Source organism: Micromys minutus, assembly GCF_963924665.1.
Source record: "Micromys minutus genome assembly, chromosome: 12".
Taxonomy (NCBI): domain Eukaryota; kingdom Metazoa; phylum Chordata; class Mammalia; order Rodentia; family Muridae; genus Micromys; species Micromys minutus.
Genome location: NC_137981.1, coordinates 38,051,886 through 38,068,241, shown reverse-complemented (window position 1 = coordinate 38,068,241; position 16,356 = coordinate 38,051,886). Strand labels below are relative to the sequence as shown.

The 16,356-nt window shown below is 44.4% G+C and overlaps 1 protein-coding gene across 1 annotated transcript in view; it reads right to left on the bottom strand.

Annotated features, from left to right (window-relative positions):
- The window catches only part of GNG2 (G protein subunit gamma 2), a 91,001-nt gene extending 86,097 nt beyond the window's left edge, over positions 1 to 4,904 (bottom strand). Inside the window, exon 1 of the mRNA XM_080926878.1 lies at positions 4,854 to 4,904. The gene's annotated coding sequence lies outside the window, so the exon portion shown is untranslated. The remainder of the gene's footprint in view (positions 1 to 4,853) is intronic.
- Between the last annotated feature and the right edge of the window lie 11,452 nt (positions 4,905 to 16,356).

Genomic DNA, 16,356 nt, shown 5'->3' with positions numbered 1-16,356 from the left:
TCAGTGGGGCTGGGGACCTTCAACAGGCATGAGAAAGCAAGAAGCCACTAGCAGGTACCAAAGTCAAGTGGAGCCGGGCATAATGGCACACACTTCTAGTCCCAGTACTCAGAACACTGAGGCAGAAGAAACCTAAGTTCAAGGCTAACCTGGGATACACTGAGAACCTATCTAAAACAAAGAAAGAAACGAGAGTCAAGGTCAGGCTTTGTTGGCAGTGGATTTTGTTTATTAAGTTATGTGTGTAAGGAAAAACTAAATTAAGGGTATAGGTAAGGTAAAATTAGGTAAATTAAGGAGTGAAACCCTGGGCCGATGAGGTGACTCAGCATGTACAAGTGGTTGCCACCAAGCCTGACAACTCAGTCCTTAGAATACACCTGATAGAAAGAAAACTGACTCCCACAAATTGTCCTCAGAGTTCTGAATGTACACTGTGGCATCTGTGCACACACATAAATAAGTATAGTAAAAACAATCATTTAATGTGAAGAAACCCATCATATAGGAAGGAAGATTAATGCCATCGCTTAAGTAAGAGGGAACAGAATAGAGTCTGGGTGGAGGATATGCCCTCACTTTGAAGGGAAGGCAAAGAAAGGATGAACACAGAATGAACGTGGCTATGGTTGGATGCTTGTGCTCTTACCCCATTCATATGTTGGAACCTAATGCCTCGTGTGGTTGCAGTGGGTTAGAGGAGGGGGGAGGGCTTTGCAGTCAATGCCCTTGTAGAAGAGGGCTTTTGGGAACGTAAGGCCACAGAGGACAGCACCAAACAACTATAATCTGCTGGCCCCATGATCTCCCATAACCAGGCTCAAAAACTGGGAGAAATTAATTTCTGTTGTTTCTAAATGGCCTCATCTGTGGCCATTTTTAACTGTAGTCTGAACGACCTAAAATGAATGAAGACAAACAGAAAACTTGAAGTAATAAGAATGGATGAGTCCTATAACACATGTTAGGAAAAGAGAGGGCTGGCCCAACTGCAAGCAACAAAGTGAGTAGGGGTTGGGGCTGTACAGACTTTGTTGTGAATGCTTGGGAGAGTGAAAGAGAATGAAGAGGAAGAGGAGGAGGAAGAGGAGGAGGAGGCAGAAGAGAAGAAGGAGGAGAAGAGAGAGATGGTGATGGGGGGGGTGGTAAATCCCAAGGAGAAGCCAGCAATGTAGTTTCCAGGCTCAGAGACTAGGTATACAAGAAGATGATCAGGAGAATGCACACATAATTTCAGCTAGGCCAATGACGCAGTGAAGACACTGACTGGTCTTTCTTTCTTCCCACCAAGCTCAAGTCCTAGTGCACATACTTGTTTAGAGCTAAAAGGCTCCATCTGCCTTATTCAAGCCTCTGAAGTAAAACTACTTTAAAGAAATAGGCAATCACTCCAAGATAACTGGGCATACTGTTCTGTTGATTGTAATGTTTGTGCACGAGTGTGTGTATGTTCATATAGGACGGTGTGTGTGGGTGTGTGTGTGTGTGTGTGTGTGTGTGTGTGTGTGTGTGCGCGCGAGCATGCCAGAAGGCAGCCTCAAGTTTGTTCTTCAGGAACCATCACCTTGGCTTTTCAGTTAGTCTTCCACACCTATGTCAGGCATCTCACAATTTCCAGTAACTCCAGTTCCAGATGATCTGATACCTTCTGGCCTCTGTGTTCACCCATACTCACTTTCACACATACATATCATTTTAAAAATTGGAAAGTATTTGAACGGCCATCTCTTCAAGGAAGATACACCAGTGACCAAAGGCAAATGAAAAATGAAAATCATTGGGAACACGCCAATCACGTGAGGTCTGCTCTTGCAAGATGGGGTAGGGAGTATTTGAGACTGTGACTATAGCCAGAAAATGCAAATTCCATCTCACCATAGGGTGGCAATTATCAAAATCAATAAACAAGAAGAATCAAGTACAGGCACTGGTGAAGATGCAGGTGAGCTAGAACCATTGTGACATACTGGTGGAATGAATGTCAAGTTGTGTAGTTTCTATGGGAAACAATATGGTGACTCCTCAAAAATTGAACACAGAAGTCAGAGACTCTATACACCTATATTCATAGCAGCATTGTTTATAATAGCCAAAAACTGGTCCAGGTATCCATCAAAGGATGAATGGACAAACAGCATGGGATGGATACGTGTCATGGAATGTTATTCAACTTAAAAAGGTAGGAAATTCCCCTATGAGCTACAACATGGATGAATCTTGGAGACAATACAGAAGATGAATTAAGTTCATCATGAGACATTGTGTAACTCCATTTCCTTCAGGTTCTTAGTCGAATTCATAAGGACAAAGAATGATACTTCTTGATAGGGCCTGAGCTACAGAGAAAAGGAGAGTTACTGTTTAATATTTACCAACTTTTTCTTTTGTAAGGTGAAGAAGGACACAGTGATGCTTCAGCACCTTTCCATACCCAGCACTCACTTACCCACACATATAAGCAAAGGCCAAGTCAACATAAGACCCTGACTAGGTGCTGTTGTACTTTCTTTACAAGAAAGAGACTGAGGTTCGCAAGTCCATGTAGGAATCACATCATAAGCAGTGGCAAGATTCAAAGGCAGAGAGCATTTTGCTTCCAAAGTGTGTTCTTGGCACTCTTCCACAATCCTTTCTTTTCCTCGCATGTCTCTTTTGTGAATAGGTCTTCTACTTTTAGAGTTAAAAGTTGGAGAATTGGACTTAAAAAGTTACTCAGCTAAAGACATCACTAAATACACATCCCACAAGGCCCAGGGCTGGCCATAAATAAATAAGAGTCATGTTTCTATTCAGCCATTGACCATATGTCATGAAAATACACAACACCATTAAAATTTCAGTGTTTGTCAACGCCCTCTCCAGCCACCAAATACCCTGAGCAGAAAGAATGGCTGCGAGTGTCCTGTGAGCGTTCTGTGTGGCCAGATCAGCGGGAACAGGCTCCTTCTGCACACCCGCCCATCTGCTTCTCCCTGAAGAAAGAATCCTGCCCTCATCCTCACAGAGCTGCTGCTGCTGCTCTCTCACATTCCGCCTCGAGCTGAAATTTAACAATTAAGGAAGTGTTTTCTGCTGTGCACAAAACAGGCACCTCTTAGTTTGTCTTCAGACAGCTAGCAAGGGGGACCCCTTGATTCCACTATGCCTGTTGGCCAATGTTTCATCACCTCGCTCTCCTGTGAGACACATGGGAGGGGTAACACATATTTCTAGACATCCCCAAACAAAGCAGGGTGTCGGCATCATCTGCCGAACAGGCTGTAGACAGATCAGTATAAAAGGGAAGTCCTGCCCTGCCCTCCGTATAGCCCAGAGGCCCAGCTTCCTATTTCTTTTAGGGACACACAGCTCTGTCACCAGAGATCTAGCCTACATCTCCATCTAAAAGAATGCTGCTACATCTTTCACGTTAGGATGCAACAGGGACTTTGGAATCCTGAAACGACTTGCTTTGATTAAATTCAAGGAATCCTCCCCAAGAGCCCCATGGTTACAGCAACTCCTACACATGCTCAGGAAAATAGAAATCTATTTCTTCAGTGTCCGTGAAAGCTTCCTGTCTCAGAAAATGCACCACTGCTCGACAAATTCTGAGAAGCTAAATTATTTTTATAAAGGCGACAAAACAAAGCAGAATCTCAATTGTATAGCTTCCTCGACTGACAATGGTTTTCTGACAAAAGTATATACTTTCTCAATTGGTATATTTGTTTGTTTAAGAAAACTTGTATTTTAATAATTCATGAGTGTTCAAACATGCCATTTTATTGTTTTCATTCTCTCCCACGAGGGTCTTTTTTGCTTTTAAAAATCATCTCCTTTTATTATATATAAAAAGTAAAAAAATCATTTTAATCAATGCTTTCTTATGCTTAACCACACTTCTGTTGAAGTTTTTTTTTTTTAATTATGCCACCGTTTATTATTTTTCCTACATGTTCTGCCAAAGAAAGCCCATAATCTCGGTCCAAGCCCGTTAGACCCCTTTATTGCACTTTTACTTATACCGTTCATAAACGCGAACCAGTTACTGTCTCAGACTCATCATCAGTATCCAGTGCTCGGGAAAATTTACAGAATAAAAACTGTGTTCTGGTTGTATTACTTCAGTGTACAGCATACACAGACAAGGAAACAAACCAGCTCACTTAGATATCTCTGTCTGGAATTAACAATTTCTTTGATCTAGAGATGGATAAAATCCATTCAGGCATAAAATCCATTTACACACACGTATCCGATTTTAGGCACGTTACAGACGGGCCGTGCTCTTTTAAATAAGGATGTAACTTTAGGGTAAGACCTACTAACAAACGGTAGTAGCAAAGAGAGGAAGACACGGGTTCTTTAGAGGTAAACACTGCCCCTCGCTCTCGAAATGCGAGCCTTTGTTGGTAAAAATCTATGTACAAAAGAACACAACCACCTCACAGCCAAACCACAGCCATAATGTTACAGAGACGGCCACCAAAATATATACGTACAAGAATGTGCTTAACATCTTTCACTACTTATGCCTCAAAACAAGGGGCTGCCACGCTCCGGTGCCCAGACTGCAGCTGAGCCCAACTGACTGCAACTCAGCCCTGCCGGAGTGCGTGGCTCATCTAAGCAAACCACTTCTTACATTCAGCTTGTCTTCCTACCACTGAGGGTGGTTCCCCACACCCCGAACAAAATGTATCACAAATCTGACCATCACTCTCAAAAAACAGTTAAAATCCCACCATTAATCATTTTCCCCAAGCCCGAAGCAATGTCCCTTGCTTTCCTAAGAAATCCACCCTAAAACCCACAGGCACGGTCATTTCATCTCAATTCAAAAGGAGCTACATGAAAAACGTGTCCTTTACCTTGCTTGGCTCCAGAGGCTTGGTTAGAGAGCAGCTTCCCCTGGCGGAGCAGATGGGTGGTGAGCTCGGCCCGCCCAGCCCAGCGCAGCCCAGCCCAGCGCAGCCCAGCCCAGCCCAGCCCAGCCCAGCCCAGCCCAGCCCAGCCCAGCCCAGCCCAGCCCAGCCCAGCCCAGCCCAGCAGTAGTAGGAATTGCCCACCGTAAGGCGTCGAGTGTCTGCCAGAATAGCAGCCCCTGAAGCCCAAGCCTGAGTCCCCACCCAGCTTTGTCTTCAATCATTTCTACAGGAAGCAGTGCATCTCCCACTTCCTCCTCTCTTAGTATCGGGTAGCAAGCCAGCTTTCTGGTTTGCCTCTCCCTCCACATCAGGGCTTCCTCTAAGCAGCTTGCTTTGTCTGCTGCTCATGGTAATTTGGTTCTAATCCCCTGGACCCCTTTGTTCCAGCGCCCCTCCATCCCCAGCTCCCTACTGCACTATCTTCTCCATCCCTTTCTCATCTCCCAACAGTGTCCACACAGTGCCTCAGTGGGTCTCCTCGACACGTAAACTGCTTTCTCATTTTGATCTGAAGCTGCTGTTTTTATTGGGCCGGCGGTAGGTTCTGGTCCTGAGATCCGGGACCAGCCACCAGCTCCTTCTGACTTATGGCCTACGTGAATTCCCAGGCAGTTTGCAGTTTCTTGCTGCTGAGAGGTTTCCTTTGTGGCCAACCTTCCGGGAGCTTCATTCCCCACAAGTCCCTACCACTGAGATTTTATTTAACCCATATGCTTAGAAAATAATGGCCCCACAGGACTTCTTCTGGGACGAGGGAGCTAAGCCAAATCCTGCAATGGTGATGTAGATCCAGCAGTGAGAACAGTCAGAAGAGAGTGAATGAAAGGAGTGGGGTGGTCAGAATAGCCCGGACTCCCAGCCCAGAGATTCCCCTCCTCTACTGAATATTGGTAGGGCTGAGGGGCCTCCTTTGCCCTTTGTTTCAGAAGATAGGATAAAGAGTCTGTCACTGGCAGTCTGTCCACCCTATATAGAATCTGAGCTATCATTCTTGCCTGTGAACTTAGACAAATGACTTAGTTTCCATATGCCTCAGTTTCCCTACTTGCAAAAAGCATACCATATATCACAGTGAAAAATCTGAGAACTAAGTTAAGACCAGAGAGACACACGGTGCTTCAAATAGTTGCACGCTAGCAGATATTATTTACAAGAGATTGAAACTCAGGTGACAAGTGGCTTGGACAGTCAATAGCCAGTGGGAGACCAGCGTTTGTTCCCCCTAGCTTCCCCCACAGTTATGTTCACAGCTGAGCCCTGACACTGTGGAAACAATTCACCCCAGGCTTAAGTTATTATTCCTTCTCTGGATTAAGGAAGCACTTTGGGGGAAGCCACAATTTTAAACACCAGCAGGGAGGTGAGGTGGGAGGTCTTGTTCCTGAAGGGAGGTGATGTGTGGTAGCTCACATCTGCAGTTTTAGTACTTGATAGCCTGAGACAACAGAATCACTTTGAGCTCAAGGCTCCCCTGGCTTACATGGTGAGACCCTGTCTCTCAAATGTAGGTAATAAATAAATCCATCCTCCCTCAGAAGCCAGGCCTAGAAAGCTAACCTTCTCAAGTGTTAGGAGTAATCTGCAACTGTATGTTTAAGGCCCTGTCCTACCTTCAGTCACCAGGAAGGAATCTGACAAGAAGATCTAGAAAGGATGCAGGCTCATCAGCTGATGACAACCTACCTCACGCACCCTGGGGACTACCGCATGTCATCCCGGAAAACACAGAATTTAATCTCAGTGAAACGGTCCAAGACAATCCCAAGGTCCCTTTTGTTTCGCTTTCAAGTTCCATGAAGTTTCTCAGAAATCTTTTTATTTAAAGGGACTCTAAAGTTAACCTGAACCCCGCTAACATCTGAAAACTGGGAAAGAAAGTTGTTTTGTTTGTTGTTTGTTTTTTCAAATTAAAGCTGAAGAGCCACCTCTAAAGTAACCGTAACCACAAGTAGAAATGTGTTAGAAGAGTCAGCAACGTTCCAGTATAGCAGGGGTTATTTACCAGCAAGCAAGGAAGCCTGATGCCAAAGGCTACCAAAAACATTCCATGTAAATTATATACAAACATACATATATAATATAATGTGTGTGTGTGTGTGTGTGTGAGAGAGAGAGAGAGAGAGAGAGAGAGAGAGAGAGAGAGAGAGAGAGAGAGAGAAAGAGATACTAGGCCTAAGTTGCAGGGAAAGATCTCTAAAGTTTGGGAAAATTATAAAAACAAGACTTTGGTCATTTTAAAGCCAGCTGAATCTACCATTAGCTATGGATTTAGATAGGTCTTTACTTTTAATCCTCTCCCTTTCCCTCTCCTTCTCCCCCCTCCCTTCCTCACTCCCTCCCCCTTCTCCATGAGAAAGAAGATGGAACTTCTATTGAGTTTTTATAAGAAAATCTCTTTTAAACAACAAATCACTAGGAATTTGTCCCTGCTTCCTAATCTTTCCTCTCAGCTCTGGTCATAAACCTCCCAGGAGGTTCATCTGCCCAGCTCCAGGAGAGACCAACCCAACTCCTCAAACTAAAAAATAAAAAATAAAATAAATAAAAAAATTCAAGATGTCTCCTTCCTGTCATTGACCCCATTGATTTCCGTTCCAGCAGCTTCTTCTTTCAAGAGGCAAGTGTGGGTGTGCAGCTCCACTGGGAGAAGAGATTAATCCAGCTTAGAGCTGGAATGGAAGCATAGGAAGCCCCAACACCGGGTCTACAATGTATCCTTTTTCATTGGGGAAAGAAAATGAGCATTTTACTTATGTGAAATGCCTGTGCATTCATTCGACTGTCAGATACAAGCTGTTTTACATACATCTGATTGATGAGGAGATGAAAACATTCACTACTGTTCTAGTTTGCAGAAATTAATGCCTTGTTGTGTTTCTTGCATTCATCTGATAGTGGCAGCTGATGGGGACACAATGGGCATGACTTTAGCCTGTGTCTTTCCAGGACATTTGAGCATTCTGGCCACCACTTCTTACGAGTTCTAAATAGTCCTCCTTTAAGGAGGCACATCAACCAACTGTACACACAGCATTAGGATAGCCACACGCCCCCTTTTCTTTGCTATTTCTACATTCCCTACTATGGGCTTCTACCTCCAGCCATTTGTCTAAGTCATCCTCACCAGAATTTCAGTTCTAAAATGAAGAGCTGACCATGTCGCTGCTTTCATTACTACCTTCCTGCCCTCCCCATGGCCTGTGATACGCAGGCCTAAGCTTGTTGCTCAGCACGCCAGACCCTACATGATGTCATCCGTTCACACCCCAGCTTTATGTATCAGTCTCATGTCTACCAGTGGGCAGAGCCTGCCGTCCAGCCCCCACCTCTGTGCAATGTGCTATTCCTATCTCTAGACACACCCTCCTCCTTCTCTCTAGGATGTATTCTGGAAAGCCTCTGTTTGTCACTCAACACAGCGTTTCTTAGAAGACTTCTGCGATGGCTAACTTTCATCTTTGTCAACTTGAATCTAAAAGGAGGTATCTCTGGAAGTGTCTGTGAAGATGTTCCAGAGGCGCTTAACTGGGTTTGGGGGTGGGGAGGAGCATCAATCCATGGAATGAAAGCCCAGACTGAGTGAAAGGAAAGAGGGGAAAGCAGGCTGCATACATCCTCTGCCATGCTGTCCCAACCACTATAGAGGATACCTTCCAATGCCTTCCTTCCTTAGGTGACTCTTCTTGGGAATTTTGTCACAGCATGAGAAAAGAAAAAACAAACTCTTCCCCTAGCCACGAAGGCAGGCAGAGCAGAGCATCTCCTCAGCAGGGTCATTCTGCCTTGCCTCTAGTCCATTCAACACGGCTGTTTTAATGCTGCCCCGCTGTACCTCTGGCTCATCCCTCCGTTCAGGCCCCTTTGTGTTTTCTTCACTAATGTAGCAGCTAATTAGTGTTTTAGCTATAACTGGCAGATTCTCAAGCCTTTGTGTTTCTTTGGGTACTTTAAAAAGGTCTGAGATGAGAACTTAGCCAGTGTGTAAAGAAATAAATCCACCTTCCCCTCACCCTCTCTCTTCTACAAACTACAAGAAACCATGCTATATGTAACCAAATTCTGAATATTTGTTATGTAGCCAACCCTAAAGATGTCTTGCCCCATTTTGGCCCTAAAATGTTTATAAGGAAGCATAGTCCGGCAACAAAAACCAACTTTAAAAACTGCAATGAGATGGGAACAGGAAGGAAAGCTGTTCCAGGTTTGAATCTCTGGAGGAACTTATATGACAAATCCCCAAATTCATTATCTAATCTCTTTACCATGCATCACTTCCACAACCACACCACCACCAACAACAACAACAACACATCTCTATAACCACTACTACCAACACACACCCACAACTACCACCACCAACACTCCCCCACAACCACCAACACCACCATCACCACCACACCACCACCATACTCCTATCATGCTCCACTAGCGCTATGCTAGTTCAGTTGACTTGCCTTCTCTGACTAAGTCCCCTTAATTCCCTTCCCATACTCAGTTCTCTCTTGCTGTCTGTCTTTCCCCATCTCTATCTTACAGAGAGTAACTGTAACCCATGACAACAAGGCTATGACTTGCAGGCATGGACAGGTAGCGAAGAAGAGTGAACTGGGAAGAACAAATTCATATACTAATAGCTCTTGCCCGCCTGCATGCATAGATGAGCTTTAATGACTCGCTGAATTGCTGTGCAGCAGCAGTGAGGAAGGAATATGCTAATTCTTGAGCTGTTATTTTCCCACAGAAGAAACAGAGCACCAGACATTTTGCAGGCCAGCTAGAAGGAGTAGAAGGCTCACTAAAGAGTTCTTCAAAAGGCATCATTACGTCCTGATTTGTGCACTGTGGGCTCATTCTCTCCCATAGCCATCGAGCCCAGCTGTTAAAGGCACTGAGAATACGGAATCATATTGGCTTCAAGAGAGTCAGGGGTAGCATGCAGATCTAACCTTCCTTGGGAAACAGTAGCCGATAGTATTCACCATTGAATATGTCAGCCCTTGTCTCAGTCTAGCAGGACAAAGCATATTAAGAGTGAGGACCATCATAATGGGTGAGATACCAGTCATAATGGGTCCATCCTGGCTAGCCAGTGCCTCCATGGTGCCTAGTATATAGAAAGTACAGCACACAGTAAATCTTTGTTAAGTGAATGAATGAAGAACCCCAGAAATAACAGAGACTATCTATCGTAGTAAGTGATGAAATTTAGTACTGATAAGAGTCACGGCTTCTAGGCTGACAAGATGGCTCAGTGGGCAAAGCACTTGCCATGAAATCCTGATCACCGCTCAATCCCTGGGACTCACACATAGAGGTAGAAGACAAGAACCAATTCCCAAAAGTTGTCTTCTGATGCTCACACAAGCACCATGTCAGGCACATACCCCACATTCACACGCCACTATTTCTGCTGCTATTAGTAATAGTGAAAAGTGTTCCTGGGTGTGGTGTGGAGGATGGAGGCTTGCTGGTGAGGACTCCTGAGTCCCTTGGTGTGCAACAACTCTCTGTGGCCAGGGCATTAAGCCATGCCTTTTGATAACTAGACTTTCTCCCTCATCCAGAGAAAACTGCTTCTTAACCTAAGGGACCAGTTTCTCCCACTCCTGCCTGGAAAATGGCTCCTCTACAGTGTGCCTTTGAAGACTGAGGGAGGAAAACATCCTGCATGTGTGCACCCATAGACTAGAATAACTCCACTCGCGTGGAATTTTAGTGAAGACATGCCTCGTTGCTATGAGTTGCTCTCCTCCAGGAATCAATGACTGTCACCCTCCATATCTTATCTGTACCGCAGAGGACAAGACATCCCCGAGGGTGCTGCTGGCTTGTTTCAAGAGGGACAAGGAGAATGTGTCTCCTAAAGGAGCCACTATAAAATAAGACCTCCAAGAAGATAACTCAGAAAGGCCAGCCATACAAACAAGACACAGTTTAATGTGTTCTTATAATAATAAGAGGGAGGAAGGTGAACAGTTGCTTTTAAAATTCAGGGCCTCCTCCCATCCAACATGAAATGCTACGAATAAGAAACCAAGGAGATAAAATAGGCAACAGGTACTGAAGCCACTGACTAGATGCTCAGAGACAAAAGTGTGCTCACTGAACAGTATTATTTTATTCTTTCTGTGGGGAGAAGATAAATTCAGTTTAAAAGGGATGGAAATGTTGCCGGAATTAGTCACTTAGTAGCACTCTTTCTCTAAAATTGCGCATAATTACATGTTCAAATGGGCAAATACTTATTAGGATCTTACTAGGGAATGGAACATGGCGCCTGTTTCAAGACGTGTATACAATCAAAGGGAATCAACAAAGAAAATAGTTAACAGATAAATATATGTATATTGTGTCACATTAAACCCTGCAAAGGAAAATAAAGGGTTCGGAAGGGTGGGAACACATGGCCTATTTTAAGTAAGATGGTTTTCAAAGGATGCTGTCCCTGTGCTGATTTTTTCCTTTGATCTCCACCCCCCCTTCTGATTCATTCCTAGTTTTTCTTTGCTCTCCCCTCTGCCTATGGGATCTTCAAGATGGGTCCTCAGTCCTGACTATTCTTGCCTCCTGCTCACACACATCTATTCCCCTCCTTGCATTGAACTTAGCTGTGTGGCTTTCAAGGGTAAGCCACAAAATGCACTAAAGCCCCTACCTTGGGAGTGGCTTACAGACCCTCCAGTCGGGGCAAGCTTTCAAATAACTCTAATATCACATGAGAAGGGGCCTGAAAACACAAAGACTAGTTCCCCAATTCATGACTCACAGAGACAAAACATAGTTTATTGTTCCCAGCCTGAGTCCCTGTGCTGGTGAGAATTCATTATGCAACAACACTGTATCACTTGGGCTCTTTCTGCCTCTGCTTTCCATCAGTGTTTGGCCAATGGGCTGGAAGTGAGGTCAGCATGCTCCTTACCACACTGCCTTGGTTCTGATTTCCTTCCACAAAAGCCACAAGTCCACTGGACATGCCTGTTGTTTCCAGGACTGCAGCTGTCAGTGATCTTGCAACACCAGCTCCTTCAAGTCTGGAGGTGGTACTGGATCTTGCTGTGGTTCCCTTAACCCTCCACACACCACTGTGACCAGTCTCTTCCTTCTTGCAAAAAAAAAAAAAAAAAAAAAAAAAAAAAAAAAAAAATGTCTGCCTTTTGTTTCGAGGCTTGTATAAGGGAATAGTAGGGGAGGCTCTTTGCATAGATAACCAGGAGGAAGTGAGAAAAAGCCTTCTAGTTTCTAGGGCACAGTGTTCAACAAGTGTAAAGCCCCTGGGATCAGCACATGTTTTCAAGGAACTGAGTGAACAGTGGGGAAGGAATGCATGAGTAGGAGAGGTCCAGGGTGCGGGGTGGGGAAGTTGTCAGGAGCCACATTTGAGCGGGTTTTGTGGTTGATGGTGCTCTAGTGAATGTGGTACATAGCGGTGGGTAGAGCGGGGAACAAGCTGACAGGCATGGCAGGGTCTGAACTGCCTGATAAGACAGAATGAAGGTTTTAAAAGGGAAACAGCAACTACAGCCAGAAGCTTCCCACCCCACCCCCACCCCTGTGGGTTTTGTTGTTGTTTTGTTTTTGAGATAGGGCTTCTCTGTGTAGCCCTGGATGTTTTGGGGATACTCTGTAAACTAGGCTACCCTTAAACTCAAAGATCTGCCCCTGTGCCCACACCACTGGGCTACTTCTTTTGTTTCTTTGTTTGTTTAGAAAGATTGTTGGAGGACGGTTCAGGGTTCAGGATGACAGATAATAGAGGCACAGAGGAGAGAGTGGGGTATATCTTCAAATGAAGGTTGTGAGAATTTGCTGGACGAGAAAGAGGAGGAAGAAAGGTGAGCAATGGGTGTTGGAGCTGTGCGCAGAGACGAGAACAGAGGGCTAAAACGGGACAGTCTACAGAGAGGAGGGAAAGGCCACCGTTTCCTCTTCTCTGCTTGTACAGGAAAAGAACAACCTGCTTATTTTTCTTTAAAGGAAGACTTTATTTTACAAGAAAAGGGCTTTTACAGCCACACCAACTCTCTACTCCTGTCTCTTGGCTTCTTCCCTCGTTGCCAATAAAAGACTTTTAAAAGCAAACAGTGTTTCCTCAACCTTATTGTGTGACAGTCTTCCTCTAAAAGTCACACCAGTAAACCTAGAAGGGAAATCTGTGCCTGATGGGAATCCAGACTCCTCTTTGTCACCAGACATATATATCTGTCAGCAAGTGGATTCTGTCAGGGTTTCCTCACTGACGACTCTAATGCCCAGCCCTATAAAAAACACATCACAACACTTAGCCAAGTCCATTTCGAATCTGAAAGCTGAGTAACAAGTGTGACAGGAAACAAGGCTCAACATACACTTCTGCTTTTCTCGGGGCGGCACCCTGACCTGTTTCGGCTGCAGCCACACACATTCAGCAGTACCCACACCGAGGCACAGTCCTTCGCAACAAGGATACCTGGCTTCCCCTGAAGACTGCTCTCTTCAGTCTGCAGGGGTTAGAAGACTTCCTTTAGCTGACTTGACCTGTCAGAGCCCTGTGTCCTGTGCAGCAGAGGAGAAAGAGGAACCCTCTGCTCTCTGTGGCATCTGCCACAAGCTCAGAACCTTCCGGCTTCTTGATGACAGCGCCTGCACAAGCCTGTCTCAAGGCCAGAGTTTAGGAGCTTCTTTTCTTTTCTTTCCTTTTCTTTTTTTCCCCCTTTTCTTTCTTTTCTTTTCCTTTCTGCTTCCCCCCCCCCTTTTTCTTCCTTCCTTCCTTTTTTCTTTCTTTTGGTTGATGTTTTCAGAATGACCTTTGTCTAAAAATTCTGTAGGCTTCCAACAAGGGGACACAGCCCACTGTGATAAATGGACTTTTCCCTTCCCCCCTCTAGTTACCATGGCAACGCCGATGACTGATTTCCTGGTTGCCATGTAAATGCAGTGGGATCCCAGCCTGCTCTGCCACACAAAGACGTCAGTAAGAAAAGCGAGGAAACAAAACAGAGCAAAAAATCATATTCCAAAGGACAATTTCATTGCCAGTTTTCTTGCCTCACACAAAAAGAGAGGGAAAGACCCAAATGTAGTTGGAAGTAGCGCCCCTCCCAGGGTAGCTCCCACATTGTTGGGAAGGCTGAGAAAGGGGGAAATCCCGAGCAGTTGGCATGGTGACAGGAAGACAGATGCTTTTCTCAGGTGGCTGGAGCCCACCAGCAGTCAGACCCACCCAGAGGAGAACTGAAAGATTTAGTCGGCTTGGATTCAAAGCCAAACAAAAGAATAGCTCTTGTGGGTCTTCTTGACAATGCTTTTCTCCTTATATAACTTAAAAAAAACAAAAAAACCAAAAAAACAGAGCTGAGGTCCCAAATGTTTTCATTTCATGTTTGGTTATGTGGAATTTTTATTTCTATCCAATAATTTTGTAAAATTCATGACAAAATAATAACTACTTTTCTCCCTTTTGTTGATATCTAACTCCCTGATTAAAACTACATACCAAAAATTGGTCAATCTGGATTTCTCTAATTGTCACAGCCTGAATATTTATCTTGTGCTTAGTAAATCCATAGTGCACTTGTTTGAGAGAAAAATGTAAAATATATTTTGTAATATTCTAATTATAAAAAACCCTAAAATGATTGATAATTCATCTGGGCTTTTCATCATTATATTTCAGAAATACGATTTAAAATCTCTTTTTTTCTTTTCTATAAAATATCTTCCTGCCTTATGACAGATGCTTCACATGTTTTTAAGGCTTAACTTGGTAGGATTTTTCTAGGTTTGCTAAAATGCATACAGAGAAACTGCTGGGACCACAGAGTCCTTTCTAATCAGAGTTGATAGAGCAATGGGTTCCAACTTTTCCTTTTTTAAGATGCTGGTACCTGAACCATGATACCCAGATAGAACTTACGACTGGAGATACAAACACAACAGTTCTCTGCAGGAGCATTTCCTGTGTTCTTTCTAGTATTCATCCTAAAGTTGTCCTGTACCAAACTGGATAACTAGGTGTCACATAGTGGGGTGGTTTGAATAAAATTGTCCCGATACACTCGTATGTTTGAATGCTTGGTCCCTGGTTGGTGGAAGTGTGGGAAAACTGCTAATTAAGGTCGAAGTCTACCACTGACCAGAAAGCCTTCTGGGGCTCGACACATAATCAGAGACTCCCTTTATTAACAGAGTTTCTCCTTCTCTGACCTTGTCTGGGGAATTCTAAGCCCAAACCCTTGCCTCCCTATCTGAGGAATGTCAGGTAGCCTCGGTTACTGTACAGGATCAATTTCCTTTCTTCTGACAAAACCTGTTCAGCCAACACCTGAGATTCCTGAAATACTTCACCCTGCTAATGAGGTATGTTCGGGACTTTAAACCCTCAGCCAATGACTTTTGCCCATCATGGATGTCCCTGCCCTCAGTCCCCCCCAAACCTTATAAGCCTTGCATCGCACTAAGTAAAGTTGATCTGCCTACTAACAAGTGGTCCCCGCGTGCTAATTCACCTTATGAATTCAGCAGGGCTTCGGAACCACTTGCTGGCTGTCTCTGCTTCCACAGCCCCAGTGGACCAAATCCGCCGACTGGGAGACCCACAGGGAAGGATTGACAGGTATGACCTTGTTGGAGGAGGTATATCACTGAGAGCAGCCTTTGAAACTTTAGAAGCCCAGAGTCTCCCTCTCTGCCTGTTGGTTGTGTCTCAAGATATAAGCTCTTAGCTTACTATCCCAGCACCATGAATGCCTGCCTGTCTGCTATCAGGCTTCCCCACCGGGGTCGTGGATGCTAAATCTTTGAAAATGTAAGACCCCAATAAACTCTTCTATAAGTTGCCTTGGTCGTGGTGTCTCATTACAGTAATACTAAAGTAACTGAAGTATATAGGGTGCAAAGTTGGGATAGAAAACCAAGAGCTTTAATAATTTTGTGAAATTCCATTGTGGAGTATCTATCAGATTCACTCAGAGCAGGAGCTGTCAAGGTTTGTTATTATTCTGGTAGCTATGATGACTCTCCAAGAGAGAAATCTAGAGAACACAGTGTCTCTTAAATGTATTCGACCACCGAGCAGTCTTCTCAGAACGTCACTTACATTTTCGGAACATATTTTGAGAAACATGGGGCCAGATTGTCTCTAAAAATCCAATATAAAGATACATGGTGTATTAGTCAGGGTTCTCTAGAGTCACAGAACTTATGGGTAGTCTCTATGTAGTAAGGGAATTTGTGGGTTACTTACAGTCTGTAGTCCAACTCCCCAACAACAGTCAGCACCAGCTGGAGATAGAAGTCCAAGGATCTAGCAGATGTTCAGTCCCACAAGGCAAGCAAGTGAAGAGAACCTTCCTTCTTCCATTGTCCTTATGTAGCCCTCCAACAGGTGTGTCCCAGATTAAAGGTGTGTACTACCACACCTGGATCTGGGACTTGCTTTGTCCCAGATGACCTTGAACTCAGAGATCTC